This window comes from Bubalus bubalis, chromosome 18 (assembly GCF_019923935.1).
Source record: "Bubalus bubalis isolate 160015118507 breed Murrah chromosome 18, NDDB_SH_1, whole genome shotgun sequence".
Lineage (NCBI taxonomy): Eukaryota > Metazoa > Chordata > Mammalia > Artiodactyla > Bovidae > Bubalus > Bubalus bubalis.
In genome coordinates this window covers 37,846,294-37,868,129 of record NC_059174.1, presented here as the reverse complement: position 1 = coordinate 37,868,129, position 21,836 = coordinate 37,846,294, and the positions used below count along the sequence as shown (strand labels likewise).

The 21,836-nt window shown below is 47.2% G+C and overlaps 1 protein-coding gene across 6 annotated transcripts in view; it reads right to left on the bottom strand.

The window, feature by feature from the left end:
• The window catches only part of ZFHX3 (zinc finger homeobox 3), a 288,156-nt gene that overhangs the window by 109,281 nt on the left and 157,039 nt on the right, over nucleotides 1–21,836 (bottom strand). The window lies entirely within an intron of this gene.

Here is a 21,836-nt window from a genome sequence, read left to right as displayed (position 1 = left end):
CCTGATGCAGCCATAAATAACTAAAGGTTTTTTAAAACACAAAATAAAGAATAAGAAAACAGAACAATAACTTCAACTGTGGTCAGTGTGCTATAAGACACGTGTGCTACATGTGGACCCAAAGAAAAGTGGTCACTGAGCCCCCTGGGTAGGGTTTGGTTCGATGCTAGATGTCAACAACACATGAAACCACACACTATGTAAACACACACACACACACACACACACACACACAGACTATGCCCCACCCGCGGGCCTGACCCTGCAGGTAACAAGGCAGTGCTGGTGGTAACCTGGCAGACAGGCCACGAGATATGAGGAGGGCAACCTTCTGGCGTGAATACCATCGTGAGAACACTTCCTCCGGTGGCACAGGAAAACCAGTGGATCACTCAAGAAAAACCAATCAGTGAGTAATGAAGAAGCAGGACCAAGAGATTAGTCAAGGAAGGGCGACTGACTCAGCTAAAGGAAGACCAGAAACCAAGGTCCAGTCCAGCACTCCATCCAGCCAGCCTCTCCTACAACCTTGAATCCTGAACCGCGGAGGGCTTCCCTGATTTCCCCGGTCTTACTGTCTGGTTTTAAACGTGCCCGCAAGGGTTTCCCTGGCAATCCAGTGGTTGGGACTTCTGCCTTCTAATGCAGGGGGTGCCGGTTCCATCCTTGGACAGGGAGCTAGGATCTCACATGCCTCATGACCAAAAATCCAGAACATAAACAATGGAAGCAATACGGTAACAAATTCAGTGCAGACTTTGAAAAACGGAACACATCAAAAAAAAAAAAAAAACTTTTAAAAAAAAGTGCCTGCAAAACCCTGGCTTATAGGAACTGCAAGTGTGCAGTTGTTCTCACTGAAAGAAAGTTCTACACGTGGCAACAGGACTTACTTCCTGAAAGCACAAAGAAGTACAAGGACCCACAAAAAGGAAATAAGTACCCGGTCTTACTCATAAATGGAAGCAGGGAAAGAACTCTGCAAACTCCAACTTCTCCAAATGACCACGGTGCAGCAGAAAACAGATGGCCCTCAGCACGTAGGAGCTGGACTGGCACACGCTGGGTGAGCAGCACCTGCACTGGAAATGAGCAAGGGGGCTCCCTCGTGCTGACCAGGGACCCTGTCCTGTCCACCTGTCCAATCCTGTTGGAGCACTTATATTTTATCAATAAAATGCTGGGCTGGGTTTAGCTGGCAGGTGACACTCCCGTGCCCCTGACCTGGAGATGTCCAGGGTCCCCTGTCTTTGCTTCTAGGTCTGGTTCTGGGGGAAGAACTTGGAAAAGACAAGACCTCAATACAGTAAAAGGCATCTCGGATAACGAGCCTGGCACATGAGGGCGGGTATGAAGAGGAAATGAATAATTTAAAAAGAAAGGAAAGGAGCCGGCTGGCATTATTTGTGGGATTTCACCCCATTAGTATGTTGGGCTCGTCCACCCTGGCCAGCGACTGAAAGTCAAAGAGATGAGAAGAGGGCTCTTGTTAGAAAATAATTCATCGCAAAAATCAAAAAAATGTGTTCCTGTTACTTGTTTCCCAGGAAAACTAACCAACTTCTGTCAGAGACCATCGATTTCTATAAATCTGGAGGGGCCCCGGCTCCCTCCTCCTCCCCAACAAGAGGAAACTTCTAACATCTGGTTCTTCATGCATGGAATGCAAAATATTGATCAGGTTTTGTCAAAGCCTCCCCTTTAAAGTAGAAATGGACAAAGTACAGTCTGACACGTGCGCACACACTCTCACGCACGGAAACACACAGGATTCACGAAGGAGGCTTCCTTGGGGAATAATACCTGTTATGAGGCACACACAAAGGCCCACCCCTGCTCACCACACTCTCCCACGGATACAGCGCGACCGCACCCCGAGGGCAGATCAGACACTGAAGCTCCATGATGGGTAAAGCGGCTCCCAGGGAGCCACCCCTCCTGGGGTACGTGGGCGACCCTGGGGGAGACCCACACCTAGAGGGGAGGGCCCCACAGCCCACACACGGAAGGCCTTGGTGGAAGAGGCCGCTGTCCCATCAGACCTCTGGAGGAGAAAACTGTTAACCAGAGCAAGCCAGGGGCTCAGGGAGAGGGCTGCAGAAGTCTCACCAACACCTCCGGTAAGACAGGACAGGAAGATGAAGGTCCGGAGTGAGCCCGCTAATTACCCACTAAGACGGAATAAGGAAGACGTGAGGGGGGTTAATTCACCATCGTAACCGTGCACGGCAGGTACTGCTGAGGACGCACCTTCGCACACTTCATTTTCCCATTACAGCACGAGGTGGGCGGCGTTTGGCTCCTGTCCTTGGAGAAACCCAAAGCTCCGAGAGGTCACGTGACTCCTTCCCCGCCCTCCCCGCCCCCTCCCCCCCCCCCCCCCGACCCATGAGTTCCCACAGAATGTGGACAAAACAGGACTGGAACCTGGGGCTGCAGGCCGGGTCCATGGTCGTCCAGAGACGCTGTACTGACTGCAGGAGGCTGTCATGGGGCCCGAGACGCCCCAGACCCAGGTATTCACCTTGAACATCTAAAGAGGAAACTGTTTCAGGTGTAACTCAACCTGGAAGAGGGGTGGTTAATTTTTTAATCAGGGGTGGTGTTACCGTTCCAGATTTAATGTCGCATTCTTAGGAAGGCTTCCGGAAGGTCAACCTAAATATATATGTATTTTCTGTTTCATGTTGGCTTTTCACCCACTCAAGCCCTCGACCTTGGCACATGTTAATTTAGTCCTATTTCACTGCAGGAGCCCAGCAGACAGCGTTAAAATATAAGCCCCGACCACAATTTACAAGAGAAAGTGAAAGGAAGTAAAAAACGTTCCCTTAGATCAATCTCTGACCTATTTTCTGGTTTCTAGGCCAGACTCCTCATGCCCTGGAACAAGCCCTGACTGTTCGCTCTCGGCATCCGAGTTCCAAGGCTGGAGTTCTGGCTTTCCAACCCTGGATCTCTTGGCTCGCAAGAATGACATCTCCTCATTCAAAAGTCTCAAGAAGATGAATGGTCCTTAGAGAGAAGCACAATAAATTTTAGAAGTAAAATAAGCAGGAATCTGCAACCATTGAGAGGGTGTATCAGACTCGGCTTTGAGTCTTTTCTAGAAAAAATCCAAATGTGGGCTCTTGTGGAATGCTGGTACTAACAGATTTCGTTTCCCTCTGTTGGGAAAACTCCAGAGAGGGGCGTGGCATAACCACACAGAGATGAACCTTCTCAGAGTATGCAGGCATCTTTCCTAAAGGAGGGGGCCCATCAGAGCACAGGGTCTCAAGCAAGATAAGGGCTAGTTTCCACGCTGGTCAAATGAGCATGTACATCAGCTGGGAAGCCAAGGGAAATACATGGTGAGGAAAAGAGTCGGTCCCCAGGCTAACACCAACCTGACCATTCTCCAGGGACGAGCCCAGGCTCCTCGAGTCCGAAGGTCACCCCTTCGTTAAGACAGGGCATGGGGAACAGTGACTTTCTTCATTTGTGAAGATACGCTTCCTCCCTGGAGCTACTCTTCAGATCCCATGGGTTTAAGTCCCCACAAGAAACAAAGGCCGCCGTATTCGTGCTACTCAAGCTGGTCCCCATTCAACTCCAGGTCACACTGTTGCCATAATGGTGGTTTATGAAGCACTCTGGATTAAGGCAGGCCGGGGAAAACCCTCCCTCTGTGCTACTCTGGGCAAGACATACATATGGGTTGGGGCTCAGTTTCCTCGTCTGCAATACAGGGCCCCTCTCACAGCACCAGTGGGAGGGGTCAGTGGGATAATTCATACAAAGATGCTTAACACGGCACCTGCTCTATGGTTTGCCTTCATAATTAATAAGGTTATTATTATTACTATCATTACTTTTCAAGATGGTTAGGCTTTTGGGATTAGGGATAGGAATGAATGTTACTGAATTTACCTATTTGACATTTCCCTCAGGCCCAGTCTGTCCTGCCCACTCCCTGGGAACCGCCACCCCACACCCCCAGTCCCAGAGCAGGATTGCTTGTTGACAGTAAAGAAATTTCGATGTGCAGAAATTATGAAACAGAGGGAAAACTGTACATGCACGGGACTGACTTCTTCCTTACAAGAGGCCCTTAATTATTATTTTTAAGTCATTTGCCCAAAGTCACACAGCTGGTGTGGCAGAGTCAGGACCCTCACCCCAGGCCCAGGCCCTTGCTCCAGAACCACATCTGTTCACTGGATCTCTCTGTCTGTTGGCGCCCAAATAGTGAAAAATCAGAAACCTTGTTCTTTAGCACATCTGCCAACACCCCAGGTGAGGACCAGGGAAGGAGAACTGAGCTGAAACAGACACATCCCTGGTTTCCCACACGCTGAAGGATTTGCTTATTTGTATCTCCAATCCCATGACAGTCAACACAGCAGAAAGAAAAAAAAAAAAAAAGAAATACTTGTCTGGTGGTCAAAACAGGTGCGTTACTTCATCTGTGAAACACAGACGTTTATACTTGCCCTGTCTTCCTCGGAGGCAATTTGGAAACTACGTGAGCAAACAAATGGGAAAAAGATTCAGAAGGCGGGAAGGACTGCCCAAACGTCTGGCATGGGCCTCATCTTTCTACCTCGAGCCTGGACGTTGCTTCCTCACCTGGCTGGCAGGCACACACCACGGGCTCAGCAGTTAAAGATACAGACACGTTCCCACGCTGCGGTCCTCTGGCTTGAGCGTGCCTCAGAAGCACCTGGGGCGGGAGGTGGGGTGTCCCGCTGCAGAGCGTTGGGGCCCACCCTGAGGGTTTCTAATTCACCAGGTCCTGGTTCGGGGTAAGGAAGGAGAATTCCTGACCGTCTCCCTGACGCTGGTGGTCTGGGATCACACTCCTGAGAACAGCTGCTTGGGACAGCAACCGCCACGGAGGAGAGACCCAAGTTGGAACCCCTGAAGGTATTTCCTTCTAAGAAGGAAAACTGCCCAGGCCTAAAATCTCCGCATCACCCACCCTTTCCCAAAGAGCATTTCAGATGCTAGCAAACTGCACTCGATAAATCACGCAGTGCCAGCACTCAAGAATTCACCTCTTTAATGAAAAAGGCCCACGGAAGCAGCTGCCTGCTACCGGCCCGCTCCAGATACTTTATAAAAGTCGGAATTGGCTCCATTCATCTTCCTCTCCCCTTTCACACCTGCAGTCTCAAATTTCCTGGGGCTGGGGCTGAAAGCGTGCCTCTTGATGGCGAGGCATGAGGCATCACTTTTTCCTCGTGAGCTCGGCACCCCGCTGAGCACACCTGTCCAGATGTCTTGCTGGAACCCAGCCCACCAGAGAGTTTCCACCAAATATGAGAAAAACAAAACGGTCTTTAAAATTCCTCCCGTGCTCTTGAACTTTCCAGCTGCTGCTGCTGGGAGTCTGAGTGTGGTGCTCCAACCTGGAAGCACCTCTCGAGCTCCCAGCATCTGTTGACCAACACCCTCACGACCCTCATTATGAGAGGGGTCAGTGAGCACGTGCAGAGCTTTCTTCCTCATAAGTGGGGTGGGGGGGTGGGGTGCTTCATTTTTTATTTCATTTTTTTCCCCTCGAATCAGAAAATGGGAAAATGACTGCATGGAAGAGAAAAATTCCCTTGACACAAATGCCTTTCGTGTCGCTCCTTCTGGGTGCTAAGACGTTTCACCCTTTCTCCTTAAATTCTGTGGATTTTATTGATGGCCGAGGAGGAGAAGTTAACACTTGTGGGAAGGGGACAAGGGACTGAGCGAGTGGAAAGAGAGAAGTGCTTCTTTGAGGAAGCGGAGTCAAGAGAGCAGGAGACGGCTGGCAAGAGGGGACACAGGTTTGCGAAAGATGACATGCGCGTTTCTCTGCCCTGCCTTTGGGTCCCCCCCATAAACAGCCCCGACAAACACCCTGCGCTCTAGGTTTTGCTCTCCTTCCCCCGCTTTTTAAGTCTCATTAAAAGCCGATATTGTTCGGCCTCAAGATGGAGAGCTCAGCATGGATTTTACTGAACGTTAAATCAACCAGCAAGCGTAGCCAGCAAACTCTGTGGCACTTTAACTTTAAATAATGCAATAATTATTGAATTTCCTTTTTATAACTGAAGTGCTGGAATGTAAACAATGGAGCTGTAATTGCAGGAAGGGGGGATCAATAGAGGCAATCGTTTTCAGCCATGTTAATTGTAAATACAATTGCTCCAAGATGTCAGACTTGTTCTTCTTGCTCCCAGAATCATCCTAACGGATGACAGAGTCCAACTTTCCCATTACAGCTGTTCGTTTCTTTAAGAGGTTCTCAATCAGGTCTGATCAATCTGTCAAGATAATGCATGGAGTAAGTAAGACTCTTCCAAACACAGGCTCCCAATCAATAGCCTGGACCAGCTTAATGAGGTGGGGCTAAGGCCCAGAGGGAGGCAACGGCCCCCAGCTTGCGCCTAGGTTTGGCAGGCTGGCTTCCTCGCCTGGCCTTGGTAAACAGATCAGCCCTTAATGAGGACATTAGTTATGCATGCTTCAGCAAGCAGCAAGGCACCCATCCCTGGGGACAGACGGACAGAAAACAAAATAGATTAACAGAAAACAATATGGTGCCAAATTGGGTCCAACTGAAGACCTTTCCCTCCTTCTCCTGCGCTCCTTAATTGTCCAGCAGAGTGGAGGACGCCAATTCATCATTCCAATGGGCATGAGCTCAAGGACCGGGAGCATCCGTTAAGAGCTGGAAGATCTCCGGGTGTCTGCTGGCCTCCCTGGGGCTGTCGCTCTTAGCACCCGCATCCCCAGCATGACATCTCCTGGGTACAAGAGGGGCCTCTCCCAGAAGGAGACAAGGGAGACCACACTGGGAGGCCGCACACCCAAGCCAGACGAGAACAAGTCTGGTACTCTTCACGGCTGCCGTCAGTTTTTGAGATCGAGTCTTGGTCCTGGGAATGGGTGAGCCCTCATAGACGGGGAGGAAGTCAAGAGTCTAGAATCCCACTTCACCCATCCCAGCATCTATGCCATTTGCACAGGCATCACAGGAGTCTGGATTCCCATGAGATAACCTGGAGAGCTCTTGGGGAGTCTGGAGAGCCGTCTTACCTCCCTCCGAGGCTGCCGTGCATGCGTTGTGCACACCTGTTCTTGCTGTGACTGGCCAGGCAGACTGCTGGGAAGTCCTCTAGAAAGGACCATGTTCCCAGGTGGCGCTGGTGGTAAAGCACCCGAACCCCCCTGCCAGTGCAGGTGACGTAAGAGACATGGGCTCGATCCCTGGGTCAGGAAGATCCCTGAAGGAGGGCACGGCAACTCATCCCAGTATTCTTGCCTGGAGAATCCCACGGACAGAGGAGCCTAGTGGGCTATGGTCCATGGGGTCACAAAAAGTCAGACACGATTGAGGTCCAATAAGGGGATGAAGGTCCAAGCAGGGATGAGCAAGAAAAAAAAGGAAAGAAATATACAGCTGGAGAGATCAGAGCCCTCCTCTGCGCAAAGGCCACACCTTATCTGAAGCCTTTCCCAGCTCCCAGCTCCATGCCTCCTTCCTCTGGGCCCGCAAAGCCCGCTGTAGCAGCATCTACTCTGGACTTATCTGTACTTCAAACCACCTCCAACTCCTCTGCCACACCTTGGACCGCACCTCACAGGTGGGGAGAACTTTCAATCCTGGTTCAGGGCACAGCTCCTGGCCCACAGTAGGGACTGAAAGATGGCTGGCTGGAAGTCTGAATAAACTGAGACACTCCTCTAATGCTCTCCTGCTGCTCTTGGTCCTCGGCTGTCACTCCAGACCAAGCTGGCCGCATCCGATTCCCTCCTCCATCTCAGATGTCCAGCCTCCACCCCATGCCACACCCCACACACCATGAGACGCCTGGCTGTTCCCACCTTACCCACCAGCCCTGGCCTTTCTGGTCCTGGTCCATCTCCTGCTTGGAGACCCTCCCCAAACCACCCTCCACCTGCTGACAAGCTGCACGGCAGCTAAGGCAGGCGAGGGGCACCCTTCACACCTGGGCCAGAACCCCATCTCCCCGCCTCTGGGATGTCAGAGCACAGGTGGTCCCACCCGCGCCCACCACGTGTCACTCTTTTCAGCAAATGCTGCACTGGACTCCCACGTGGGAGTCTGCAGTCCAGGTGAGATGCCGGGGCTGAGGAATAAATACGTTCGCTAATATACACCATTTGTTTAAATAAGATTTGGGGGGCTGGAGATAATTATTTTAAATGGCTGTGTTTAGTGACTTCATTATTTCAGCCTATGGATCGCAGAAGTGCTGTCCTTTTCCCAACAAACCAGCCAAATGCTCCCCAGCCAGAGGCCAGTTCGGTCACTGTCATTTCACCCTGGGCTTCGTATACACCCTCTGCTGTGTTCACCTGGCTTTAGCATGGCCATCCTCTTTCACTACTAGACTGACAAGGGGCTGTGAGACTTGGGGATACTAAAAGCAGCCAGAACACCCAGCCGATCACAGAGACAGGGGCGGAGAGCACACAGAACAGACGCCTCTGCAGGCCAAGTGACTCGGCCGAGACGGCTGCAAGGATGAGTACGGGTGTCGACGGCATCTTTGTAGGTGAAAACAGCTTAGTACACAGGTTAGTTCTAACAGAAAATGTCCACAAGCCAACGGAGTGACATGACAATGCTCGGACTTCTGGAAAGAGGTGGCCGCGTGGGAACCCCCACCCCACGCCTGACAGAGCAACTCGACTGTCTCCAGATTCGAAGCACCAGGATGAGGATGTGTTCATTTGTTCACAAACGCACACATACATCTTTACTTTCTTCCCGAGTTTCCTGTCCTCCTATATGCTGAGACCCGCTGCTATCTGGACCCCAAGGAACTGGTTATATGTTGCACTTTCATCAGTTTTCAAGTTCTGAGACCTTTGAGGAAGGTACCATTCTCCATCTGGGCTCAGACGCTGAATACCTGGATGTGCCCCCCTCCCTTTCCAGTTTATGCCCGAGCTCCAGGCTCCTCAGCCTTCTGACTGGCCGGCCCCGCTTACAGCAGACCCTTCCCAGGGTGACTTGGTCCAGAGATACCACACCTCCTGGTTCCGCTCTCAACTTCCCAACAGAATGTAGCTGTGAGGCCGGTCAGTGAGTTATATTTTTCAAAACATATTTCCAAATGGTGAAATACAGGGAGGGTTTTCGCCAACCAGCCCACATTGACCAAAACATCCCTTCCTCATTTTCAGCAAGTTCACTCTGGCCAGCAGGTCCAAGAGCCAGTGTGAGGTGGGTGGGACCCACAGGAGAAGGTCTGCTGGGGGCATGGATAGTTTCATTCTGGACAGATGACGGTTCACAAAACCTGCTGGAGAACTGCGAGGGAGCTTCTGCAGTAAATCCAAGTTTCAGAAAACTGCATCTATAAAACTGGCAACTGGGGAAATTTCCTTGAGCAAAATGATGGGGTGTAAGGGGCGGGGGGGTGGTGGTGTTGGGGGAATGTTGAAGAAGGCAGGACTAGGGAGAGGATGGCTGAGATCCTGCCAGCCCTGGGGCACCAGGGCGCTCTGATGCACACTGCACATTAGTAGGGACTGTGCGACCGGGGCACGGTGACACGTGGACACAGACCAGTGTGCGGTTGCTTCCTGGGGCCCCAGTATAAAGATGTGGCTGGTCACTCCCCACACCTCAACATGCTGGGTGGCAGCTGTGTGGAATCTCAGATCCAGGAGTCTGCTCTGTATTAATATAGACTATAGATCATTCTTTTAAAGGCTGAAAGTATTAAAATAAATATTTTTCAATGACCTTTCCAGATGACTCTATAACAACATGAGGCCAGAGGAACCAACAGCCAGTCTGGTTTCTGGTGACACATATGTTTACAGTGGGGGTCTTTCTGCCAGCTTTGGACCCATTCATTCCCCATCTGTCTATCTACATTCCTGCTTCCTGTTTCCTCACACAACAATCAGAGGTACTATTCATCTTCTCTAATCACTGTCTCCATCATTCTCTGTACATGAGAAAGGTCCTCAGTTAGAGCATCTTCTCACCTTCTCTACTGCAGCACCCCCTTCTCCAGCCAGTTCTGCTGTCTCCTGAACTCGATCCCTCAGTGGCCTCATGTGTGTGCAGGCGAGTATGTGTATGTATGAGAGAGACAGAGAGAGATACTGGCTCACACCACTCCCCTCCGTGCATACTTCCCTCCCAGCTCCAGCTCGTGTGTGTGTATGTGTGTGTGCGCACGTGTGCGTGTATGAGAGAGAGAGAGATACTGGCTCATGCCACTCCCCCTCCGTGCATACTTCCCTCCCAGCTCAACCAAATCCTGCTCCCCTTTCTGAGCATCACACCTCTGCCCCTATTTCACAGTCCACCGTGATTCTTTCTCCTCTGATCTCAAAGCCTCCACCTCACGGCACATCTTTTCCCACTGAGACCCTGAAAGCCAGTTACCAGCTTTACGTCTGTGGCATATTCCCCACGAGACTGGAAGGCTCCTGAAGGCAGGGACCAGGTGCCTTCCTATGGACGCATGTTATTCAGGTCATTCTGCAACAAGAACACAGGCTTGGGAGCCGGGGGCCATGCTGGGGAGGGGGGCTCAGACGCCGAGCTCTCTCCTCAGGTTGTCAAATGGAATAAGGCCATCATTTGACACAGGGCCATGAGGATCCAGATAGTAAATCAACAGGAATATACTTCATAAACAGTCAGGCAAAGTTAAAAGAAACAACATTTCTGGGTGACGAGAATCAGTTGGAGGGGGGCATGTGAAGACTTGGGAAGCCTTCCCCCCCATCCGATTTCACTGGGTTCCTAAGTCTAGACAGAGACGAATTAATTACTGGATCACCCGCTCACTCACCTCGCTAATGAAATCGTCGGCCTTGCTGGGCAGGAGCCGGTGAGGAGGACCGGCTAGCCCCTGGGCGTGAGTCCCACTGGTGCCAGCTTCATTTCCCAGCGCCAACATGACTCACGAGATGACACAAATTGCCAGTGGGCTTTCTCATTATGTGACCTTCAGCAAGCCACCCTTTCCCGCTCCGGTGATAAAATCTGGATGGCGACGTGAAGAACCTACTTCACGGCATTACGGTGAGGAATGATGGTGGCGCATAGCTTGTAATGACCGGGAAGCACTCTGTCTTTGTGGACAGCTAGATTACTTAACGTTTAGAATAATACTGCCTGTTTCAGGTTGAGAAGGCATTCAGATTTTAGCTGAGCTGAAGGCTGAACATGTTCACTAATGAGCAGTGTCCTTCCCATAGAAACACTGAAAGCTACTCAGTCCACTGAATAAAATGACTAGCAGTACATTAGCGAGAAGCTGATGCAGGCTTAGCTACCACGAAACCAGGGCCACTGCATCCAGCATCTGATACGCAACTTCTGAGATCACAGAAATAAACCAGAGCAGACCGAGCTGACAGCTGCATTTTTAAGGATGGACGGGGATAAAACAATTTCTTAATCCACAAGTTCCCCGGAATTTATAAAAAAATACAACTTCTTAAAAGACATAATTTTATCATGTAGATCAGCTGTCAGCCAATTTTTTTCTGTAAATATCTGGACAGTAAACATTTTAGGCGGAGGCCATCTGGTCTCTGTCGTCACTGCCTAACTCGGCCACCAAAGCACAAAAGCAGTGACGGACTGTGTTCCAATAAAACTTTATTTATAAAAACAAGTAACTGGCTGGATTTGTCCATCTAGTAGCCATGTGCTAACCTCTGATGTAACACTTGTGGAAGCTTTACCCAATCATTCAGAATATCAATGAAGAGAGGTCATGTGTACACAGCCATGTGTACACACACACACTTTTTTAAGCAAAATAAGTTCCTTCCAACTCGTCAAACCCCAGTAAGAGCCAGACATGCAAACTTGTTATAAAAGTAAGCTGTTTCAAAGTGAAGGTCAACAGTAATTCAAGTACCATTTAACTTGGAATGATGAAGTCACTCCAGAACAATTCATCCTTGTTTTCAGACATTTGAACGTAAGAACATGTGTGTAAACGTGCTCTGCAGGCAGCACGTGTTCTCAAGTTCCACATCTCAGTCTATAGCCACTGTGAACACCACCACATAACAGTTAAGGTTATACATTTATTCAGAACTAAACAATACCTGTAACCGATTCAAATTTTAACCAACCTAATGATGGAATTACTAATGACAATTAAAAAAAAAAAGTAGGCATCCTCTGTGCCCTTTAGCAGCTGAAAACAACCTGTGTTTAAAGAGCCCAGGGAGCAAAACGAAAAGGTGAAAGGTCACGATCGTCCCTGTGTATCTTCCTGCACACCACACTTCTGTTTCCTAAGCATCTCTTAAAAGGAGAATGCCAGCAATGATCTTGACATCCAACAATGAGTAATCAGGAAGTCTGGATTTAGAGAAATAAAATATTTAAACATTCTCTCAATAACACCATCCATGTTTATCTAGCCTTGCACAGACTTCAAAGGGCTTGGTCCTTCATTAGCTCAACTGGTTCTCACAACTACCTTGTGAAATAAGGGACATACAGATGCCTTTCTTCACTGTCATGGACAGAGAGCGTTAGGTCAAAGATGAGAAACTGGCCATAACCGAGGAAACTGTGGGTATGAGCTTCGAAACTCTGAGTTTTAAAAAAGTCTTAACTTCAGGACTAACACATTATGATTGGCAACTCTGCTGTACAACCAAGACTTAACAGACTGTGTTTCACAGTTATCTGGGTAAGGTCGGGCAGGCGTTCTCCAGCCAGCATGAGCACCCACAGAAGATGCCTGCACGGCTCCTGCAGGCTCTTGGGTTTGTCTCTGCCACTTGTAAATGAGAATGGGGCTTGTATGCGGGGGGCCACGCAGGTTGACCCCCGGTCTTCTCATCCTGGCTCTGCATTGGTGGTGCCACACTGCGCTACGCTGTGAATAACCCAGTGCAAAGATCCCCCGAAAACCAGTGCCTCTACTGGGAGCACCGGACTGAAAAAGCCAAGGGCGGAAAGCTAAGCTGCACCACGCTTGGGCGAGAAGGGTGTGCAGGATGAAAGTGGCTTCATGAGGGAAGCCAACTTAATTCTGCCACTGGAGTTAATATTTGTTAATTGGTAGGAAAAGGTAAAATTAATGAGGACATTAACATAGCTATTTAAAAACAGCTCCATGTTCCTCCCATTGTAACACATGGAACTATCAGGAAGTAATTGAGGGAAAAGGACACTGTCAATTCTCAATTATCTGCATGAATGAAGCGCTCAGTGACACGGATAATCCAAGTCATTTACATTTGGATTTAGAAAGTAACATCTTTTTCCCTTGGAAAACTTACCTTCCTAATTACAGCTTGCCGAATGTGATGGAGAAATCAGTTCACCTTCTCTGCCAGAGAAGAAAGTTGTTGGGGAGGGTATAGAAACTGCTAGGAATTTCAGAGCTGCCACAGATAACCCAAGGCAGATTAAAAAAGAAGTACCCAGTGGTGGTCCAATATAGCAACCATTAGCCACCTGTGATGATGTATGTCTGAATTAACTTAAATACAATTTGAAGTTCCACTCCTCAGCCGCGCAGGCTGCATGTCAAGTGCTCACAGCCACTTGTGGCCAGTGGCTACCATGTGGTAGCAGATACAGAACATGTCCATCATCGAGGAAAGTTTCAGAGACAGTACTGAACTCTAGGTTGAGGACAACCTCTTTACTTTCTGGATCAAGTATAAAGTTGGGGGCAGGGAGATGCTCTGCTGCCACTTTTACAGAAAACAAAAGAGAACTGTAATTCTTGACTCTCTCAGCCAGTTTAATTTCAGGCCTGGTAATGTAGACTCTGTCCAGGGAATAGCACACACAAAAATAAGCATTCCATTCTAAGTAAAATGAGGCTTTTTAATTAACACAGCAGAAAAATGGGTGGATAAAAGGTGAGGCAGAAGAGCCCGGTTTTGGGCAAACTTTGGATATCTGTACTGCACCCAGTGTGGCCACAGGGCTGAAGGTAAACAAGAAGGAGCTGGCACCCCCGAGGGGCCCACCCGGGGAGGTGGCTGCTCAGGTGCCACTCGGGAGCCGTGTCGGGCCTGGTGTCACTTCACATCCTCATTAATTATCTTGAAAGGAGAGGGTTAGTAAACAGCAAGTTAATTAAATTCTCAGATGATGCTAATTCGGGAGGCTTTCTCAAGACTGGCAAGGGCAGAGGCAATATAAATGGGACCTGGATGGGTTAGAAGTCGGAGTGGAAAATAAAATTAAGCGCTGGCTAAACAAACGCCGCTTTAAATAAATCTTTCAGAAGAGCCAAAATGTGCCCGAAAAGGAATCTGGAAAATAGTTGTACTAAAATGAAAAGGTTTCCAACAGTCTAAGGCATATAAGCAGAATGGGAGCTTTTTTTTTTTTTTTAAGGCTTTTTTACGATTTTTTAATGCAAACGTTTACATGCCCTTGGGATTCCCTCGTGGCTCAGCTGGTAAAGAATCTGCTTGCAATGCGGGAGACGTGGGTTCGATCCCTGGGTTGGGAAGATGCCCCAGAGAAGGGAACAGCTATCCACTCCAGTATTCTGGCCTGAAGAATTCCACAGACTGTACAGTACATGGGATCACAAAGGGTGGGACACGACTGAGTGACTTGACTTTACACGCCCTTAGGAGGAGGTCTATAGGAGGAGCACCCCTGTTCGCCATCACTACCCTTGAGAGGCGTGGAGACAGAACAAGGGGCAGTGCAGGGCCTTCCACTCTTACTTCATATTCTTTAAAACTCAAGACATTTTTCAAACAAGCAGGTAGGATGAGTTGGTTTTTTTTTTTTTTTTTAACTTGTTTTTGTTGTTGTTGTTAAGCTTCTTAGTTTGAAATAACTTTAAATGTACAGAAGAACAGCAGAGATGTGGTACAGAGTTCCCACGTGTTCTCACCCAGCCTCTCCTGCCGTTAATGTCTTGGGTCTTAACATCCGGACATTTGTAAAAACCAAGAAACGGACGTGGGCTCAAAGCTGTTACTGAAGAACAGACTTTGCACATTTATGGTATTTTCCACTCATGCCCGTTCTCTGTGCCAGGTTCCAAGGCAGGATGCCACCCGGTGTTTAGATGTTACGTCTCCAATCCCTGCTGCTTCCTCCCTATGTCTCTGGTGATTTCATCACTTTTGGAGAGAACTGGTCAGGTGTCTGTAGAGCGTCCCTCGATTCTGATTGGTCAGATGTTTTCTTACAGTCTGACTGAGGTTACTGCATCACTTCCGGGGAACATGACATCAACATGACTGACTATTCACCGGTCGGGGTTAACTTTCATCACTCAGAGAGGGTGGTCCTGCCAGGCTGCCCCACTGGCAAGTTATTCTCTTTTCCTTTCCATGCTTGATTCATCAGAAGTGAGTCACTAAATTCAGCCCACGGTCAAGAGGAAGGGAATGAAGCTCCACCTTCTGGTTACTATGTTGTTAAATAAAATTTAAAATTTTTTCTAATTTTTAGAAAATTAAAATTTTCAATTTTTAATTAAAATAAAAAATTTCTCTTCATTTAAAAAGAAGTATCTAAGGACGATGTCTATCTAGAAAGTTAGACTTGTTGTCTTCCTGTTGAATACTTAGATTCTCAACAACACAAACGAACGTACGCCCACAGCTGCAGAGCCCTCATCCCGTGCCAGGCAGTCCCCTGCCCACTTAGACATATTAACTCATTTAATCCTTAAAACAGCCTGATGAAAGTGGGACTGTGACATTATATTAATCGACCCCAAGTTACAAGTGGGGAAAGGTGGCACAATCACTTGCTCATGTGAACACAGTTATTAAATGGTGGGGCGGGATTTGAACTCAAGCCTCCTGGCTCTAGAGGTCATGCAGTCTAGAGAGCTCTCTGTAATCCTGCTTCTCAACATACAATTCCACAAGTTCAGGACAGTCAAACGCGTAGCAAAGTGTAATTCACAAAGACAAGAGACCTGGGGCAGGATGTCTAGACCAAATGAGAGACAGAAGCACAGTCACAGTGGCTTCCGAGGATCCGCACTGTGGGGCTAAGTGGCCCAACAAAACCGAGATGCTCTGGGTGGGAAGAGGTCAGGGTTTCAACAGAAGACAGTCCTCCTCTACCTTTAGAGTGAGGCAGGGAATGCCAGACACCCGAGCAGGTCAGAGGAACTCTCTTCATCCCCAGGTACAGAAGATGCTCAAAATCCACGAACCATAGTGCTTACTGACACCCCAGCCCATCTGTCACAGAGACCAGCTTGGAATTGCCTCTTCCCAACCACATTCGCTTTTCCTCCTCTTCTGAGGGTTCACTGTGACACCCTCAGAAGACACTTCTGAAGTCAGCAACAGAGCACAAAGGTCAGGGCTGGAGCAAGTCTGTCTGTCTGGGGGGAGAGAGCATGCCAGCTCACAAAGAGCCAGCCACCCAGATGTGCAGTGGGTGCGTGGGGAGGGAGACACTTGGGCCCATGACCTGCCTGATCTACAACATGGGCTTGTTTAATCCCAGCCATTAATGATGTGATATCCTGACACCAGAAAGAAATAGGGAAATGCACTGCTTCTAGAAAAACAAGAAAGGAATCAGAAATGTGTGGACAGCTACCTCTCTCCCCCGATCACCCACGTTACTCAAGTTCCCACACTGATCTTCATCAGTACCCTTCATCACTGAGAAAAATGATGAAGTGAGCAGGGAGCAATTCCTTTCCCCCCTTGCTGGGTGCCCACCCCACACCACTGCCTTCTCTAAATATCCCCTTCATTTCTTCTCCATCTAACTCTTGCTTGTACTGTTCTCCAACTGATTCATCTGCAAAAGTTTGCCTTTAAGATTGACACTAACATAGAACCACATCGATTCTAACACCACCCTGATCCCATCTCACACATGGACAGAGAGCAGATCTTTCATTAACACCTAGAATCACACAACAGGGAAGAGAAGGCGCCACCCCTGATGGCTGTCTAAGTGTAGGTTTTCCAGATCAGCATGGTTGGCTTTAGTTTAAACACATCCATCAAGCTAGATCTTGAGGGGAAAACAGAACACCTCTTCTCAAGATGGAGTCTCAGTGTGCATTTTAAAGGCACGTCTACACATTTTATTAAATGCAGAAGAGTGTTAACAGCAGATATCTGGGTGCTTACTATGTGCAAGCCATGGTTCTCAGGCCTGTTCTAAAATAAAACAGATATATCACCAACCACCCTAGAGGGAACTGTACAACACTTCAATGTATTCTTTCTCATGCATTTCAATGCTTTATTTTGGTTAGAAAAAATAAAATCCTATTCAAGAGGGGCACATTTCCCGATTTTTAATGGCCCCCAAATCTAAAACTTATGGACTGGAGCATGATGTTGGCAAACATCGAAAGTCACTTAAGCAGATGTTTGTAAGCACTTAGAAAAGTGATGAATCACGAGAAGCAAACATACATTCATCAAGTACAGAACAAGAAGCTAACATCTTTCTTTCCTTGACTTTCTGCTTTATCTTCCCCTCAAGAAATGAAAGTCACTACTGCTCTTATTACTAATACTGCACTGGGGGTCATCAGAAATTAATGACATCTCATTTGTCTCTCAGGATATCCTTGAGAAAAATCTGGAAACAGGATGATCTGATTCTAATATGGTAAGGTGTCTCTGCGCTTAGGAATGTGGCAGAAAGGACACTGATCATAAATGAAAGCCCACCTGGGAAAAAATGTCCACAGGAAATCACAGTGACCTCAGTGGACCTCTCTCATCTAACATTTCCAGTAGGATATGCATAGAGATAGAGGTTCTGCCCATCAACAACTCGCCACCGCCCCCCCCCCACCACCACACGGTCTAAAAGTCACAGGGAACAATAAACAGGTGAGATTTAGACACTTTAAAAGATGACTGATGAGAATTACGACACTTTAATACCCGGCAGTATTTAGTTATATTTAGTTACACAACTAGAGTAACTAAAATAGTTCGCTATGGGCCCAAGTCAAGGCAAATTAATGAAACGAGAGAAAGTGTAGAAACGGATCCAAATAAGAATTTAGTGTGTGACACGGTGGCACATATAAGTGCAGAAGGAAAGGATGGGTGGGCTGCTTCGTACGTGGGGCTGGGAAGATAACTGAGAAATAAACATGGAGGATCCTTGCCTCACGACATACACCAAAATAAACTCCAGATGGATGATCATGTTCAGTGTCCACACCCCACGGAAGAACCAACAGCGAACGTTCACGGGAACATGGTGTGGGCAGGGGACAGGGATTCCTGAGCGTCACAAAGGCGAAGGAACCAGAAATGAAGAGATGCCACTGTATAAAAATCTGTAACCTGGGAATCTCAAACGTATCAACAGTAAAAGATAACGACGAGTTAGGGTTGCGGGGGCAGAATGAAACCATAACAGAGAACACACACATGTTTAGCATTTTTTATACAGAAAGAGCTCTTCTAATCTGTTTATTTACATTATACCCTTGCCAAAATATTATTTACAATAGTGAGATACTAGAAACAATATGAATGTTAAGTGGAGGAGAAGCTGAATGAATTGTGGCATCTTCGTGTGGCAGCGTCTCGTCCAGTTGTTAAAAATCATGTGGTACAAGCATATTCAGTGACATCAAAAAAGCAAACACTACAAAGTTAAAAGCCAGTTACAAGATAGAACATCATTAAAATTCTACAAAATACTAATATCCCACCTGCACAGAAAAAGCTAAAATTATGTATGCCAAAATGCTTAAAATTAAAACTGTCTTTGGGTGATGAAATTAGGGGGTTTTCTCTTTTGTGCTTCTCTGCATTTCTAGAAGTTTAAAAAAAATAGACAAGAAATACTTTTGAACTCAAAAATAAAACTGAAAAAATACCTATAGAAGAGGATGACTTTACGGTCACATTTCCAGATATTATACATGTGGGATGGTGACCAGCAGGGCTGAGAAACAGAATCAAAAGGATGAAGGAAAACAGCCTAAGTGTCAAGTCTTGTCCTCAGGTTTGGAGGACAGAGAGGCCTGGTAACTGTCAGCTCCATGAAAATAAAAACAGCAGTAAAACCTGTTCCTTTCAGGAGACCCCACGCTCCATAGAAGCCAAGGGTTTGAGGTACCTCCTTAAGAAAAGGACAGAAAGTTAATGACTCAGTATCTACGTCAAGGAAGGAGAGAGACTCTGCAACCAACCACTGAGGTTCCACCAAGAAGACATCCCATAATAAGCCTCGTCACCCTGAAGAAGCGTCCACAAGCAAACACGTCAGAGGCAGGTGACAGGGATGATAAAGAGCTTGGAAACCATGTCATGGGAAAAATTAGAACATCAGAGATGTGTACTCAGTTGAATGGAGAAGGAACACACGTGGGGGCCAAGTGACGAAACGAGGTGGGAGGACAAAGCTCAATTAAAACCGTGGCACCTTCATGCTGGGGTGCCCTGTGCACCTACTGAAAAACAAGTGGCAGAAAAACACTTAGTGGTGTAAGAGAAAGCAGATATGGCTAAGTCTGACAGCAGCCTTTTAGGATACGCACACAGTCATCATTTACATTCTGTTAATATGATAAACATTCTAGGAATTAGCGAACTAAAATGGACTGGAATGGGTGAATTTAACTCAAATGACCATTATATCTACTACTGTGGCCAGGAATCCCTTAGAAGAAATGGAGTAGCCATCATGGTCAACAAAAGAATCCGAAATGCAGTACTTGGGTGTAATCTCAAAAACGACACAATGATCTCTGTTCGTTTCCAAGGCAAACCATTCAATATCACAGAATCCAAGCCTATGCTCCAACCAGTACTGCAGAAGGAGCTGAAGTTGAACAGTTCTATGAAGACCTACAAGACCTTTTAGAACTAAAACCCAAAAAAGATGTCCTTTTCATTATAGGGGACTGGAATGCAAAAGTAGGAAGTCAAGAAACACCTGGAGTAACAGGCAAATTTGGCCTTGGAATATGGAATGAAGCAGGGCAAAGGCTAATAGACTTTTGCCAAGAGAACGCACTGGTCATAGTAAACACCCTCTTCCAACAACACAACAGCAGACTCTACACATGGACATTGCCAGATGGTCAACACCAAAATCAGAATGATTATATTCTTTCAAGACAAAGATGGAGGAGAAGCTCTATACAGTCAGCAAAAGCAAGACTGGGAGCTGACAGTGGCTCAGATCATGAACTCCTTATTGCCAAATTCAGACTGAAATTGAAGAAAGTAGGGAAAACCACTAGACCATTCTGCTGCTGCTGCTGCATCGCTTCAGTCATGTCCTACTCTGTGTGACCCCATAGACGGCAGCCCACCAGGCTCCCCCATCCCTGGGATTCTCCAGGCAAGAACACTGGAGTGGGCTGCCATTTCCTTCTCCAATGCATGAAAGTGAAAAGTGAAAGTGAAGTTGCTCAGTCATGTCCAACTCTTAGCAACCCCATGGACTGCAGCCTACCAGGCTACTAGACCATTCAGGTATGACCTAAATCAAATCCCTTATGATTATACAGTGGAAGTGAGAAATAGATTTAAGGGACTAGATCTGATAGAGTGCCTGATGAACTATGGATGGAGGTTCGTGACATTGTACAGGAGACAGGGATCAAGACCATTGCCATGGAAAAGAAATGCAAAAAAAGCAAAATGGCTGTCTCAGGAGGCCTTACAAATAGCTGTGAAAAGAAGGGAAGCGAAAAGCAAAGGAGAAAAGGAAAGATGTAAGTATCTGAATGCAGAGTTCCAAAGACTAGCAAGGAGAGATAAGAAAGCCTTCCTCAGCAATCAATGCAAAGAAATAGAGGAAAACAACAGAATGGGAAAGACTAGAGATCTCTTCAAGAAAATCAGAGATACCAAGGGTACATTTCATGCAAAGATGGGCTCGATAAAGGACAGAAACGGTATGGACCTAACAGAAGCAGAAGATATTAAGAAGAGGTGGCAAGAATAAACAGAAGAACTGTACAAAAAAGATCTTCACCACCAAGATAATCACGAGGTATGATCACTCATCCAGAGCCAGACATCCTGGAATGTGAAGTCAAGTGGGCCTTAGAAAGCATCACTACGAACAAAGCTAGTGGAGGTGATGGAATTCCAGTTGAGCTATTTCAAATCCTGAAAGATGATGCTGTGAAAGTGCTGCACTCAATATGCCAGCAAATTTGGAAAACTCAGCAGTGGCCACAGGACTGGAAAAGGTCCGTTTTCATTCCAATCCCAAAGAAAGGCAATGCCAAAGAATGCTCAAACTACCACACAATTGCACTTATCTCACACGCTAGTAAAATAATGCTCAAAATTCTCCAAGCCAGGCTTCAGCAATACGTGAACTGTGAACTTCCTTATGTTCAAGCTGGTTTTAGAAAAGGCAATGGAACCAGAGATCAAATTGCCAACATCCGCTGGATCATAGAAAAAGCAAGAGAGTTCCAGAAAAACATCTATTTCTGCTTTATTGACTATGCCAAAGCCTTTGACTGTGTGGATCACAATCAACTGTGGAAAATTCTTCAAGAGGTGGGAATACCAGACCACCTGACCTGCCTCTTGAGAAACCTGTATGCAGGTCAGGAAGCAACAGTTAGAACTGGACATGGAACAACAGACTGGCTCCAAATAGGAAAAGGAGCATGTCAAGGCTGTATATTGTCACCCTGCTTATTTAACTTATATGCAGAGTACATCATGAGAAACGCTGGGCTGGAAGAAGCACAAGCTGGAATCAAGATTGCCAGGAGAAATATCAATAACCTCAGATATGCAGATGACACCACCTTTATGGCAGAAAGTGAAGAGGAACTAAAGAGCCTCTTGATGAAAGAGGAGAGTGAAAAAGTTGGCTTAAAGCTCAACATTCAGAAAACGGAGATCATGGCATCTGGTCCCATCACTTCATG